At 44.7% G+C, this 1,119-nt stretch overlaps 1 protein-coding gene across 1 annotated transcript in view; it reads right to left on the reverse strand.

Moving 5' to 3' along the window:
• The window catches only part of SLC2A9 (solute carrier family 2 member 9), a 157,189-nt gene extending 156,425 nt beyond the window's left edge, over nt 1-764 (reverse strand). The window contains exon 1 of the mRNA XM_004715138.2: nt 697-764. The gene's annotated coding sequence lies outside the window, so the exon portion shown is untranslated. The remainder of the gene's footprint in view (nt 1-696) is intronic.
• Between the last annotated feature and the right edge of the window lie 355 nt (nt 765-1,119).

Genomic DNA, 1,119 nt, shown 5'->3' on the forward strand with positions numbered 1-1,119 from the left:
CTTGAGCTTGACCATAGCAATGACTGTCAGGATGATGCTGGACTGGTAGGGTTTCACTCTGGTCCTCATAGAGTTGCTTTGGGTTGGAATCAACTCCCCTGCATCTAACAACAACAAGAACAGCTACCATCGCAGCTGTTCCTGATCATGAACCAAGGACTATGCAGCAGATGCTATGATGTGGCTCCGAGGCACAACTTTGACTACCCTGCATGCCATACAGGTTAAAGGCAGATCCTCACTCAGGACCTCCATGGTGGAGGGAAAGATAAAGACCAAGAAAAGGCGCTGATGAGCTGCAGTACAACCCAGGAAGATGGGCAACTAGCAAACGGGGCCTGACCCTGAACCTGTTTACTGAGCAAAGAAGAAATGGAAAATGGAAAACTGAGCAAAGAAGAAATAGAAAGTGGGGATGAGCATAGCGTAGTTCCAGAGAAGGAAAACAAGGAGAGGCCTTTGGAATAACAACCAAGCCACAATTGCTGATCATAGATGGCACTGTTCGTGGATGCTCATCAGGTGCTATGCTGACTGCTTTGCATACATACTCTCACTTGGTCATCACCAGAATTCTGTAAGGCTGAGAGATCATCCACTGTTCCAAGTTCCCCTTTCCAATTGCATTGCACGATCCCAGTATAATCAAGAAGTACTCAAGTACAAAGCAGACTCAAGTCTGAGCGTGTAACTCACCTGCTTCGTTCAACGTCTCTTGCCTGGTTCAGTGTAAAGAGCAAACAGATAGAGCACCACATCCAGAGATTGGCTCCCAGTCTATTCAGATGTGAACGCAGGAGATTGTGAAAGAAACAGCACTAATGATTAAGCCACATCCAGCTTGAATGGTACTGCAAACATTCCCCGATGTAGCTCTCAATACGGGATAAATGATTAACAGACGATGATCCATGGCTGACTATTGACTGGTGGCTACCGTAGATTGGAATGCAAAAGTTGGAGACAATGAAGGATAAGTACTTCTTCAATGTGGCCTTGATGATAGAAATGAAGAGATCGAACGATAGACATTTTTTAATAAGATCCACAAAGTAGTGGGTTGGAAATACCCTTTTTTCAACCGCATAAATGGTAACTATAACCATGGATCTCAACATA

This window comes from Echinops telfairi, unplaced genomic scaffold (genome assembly GCF_000313985.2).
Source record: "Echinops telfairi isolate 266 unplaced genomic scaffold, ASM31398v2 ScPeMD7_28;HRSCAF=97, whole genome shotgun sequence".
Lineage (NCBI taxonomy): Eukaryota > Metazoa > Chordata > Mammalia > Afrosoricida > Tenrecidae > Echinops > Echinops telfairi.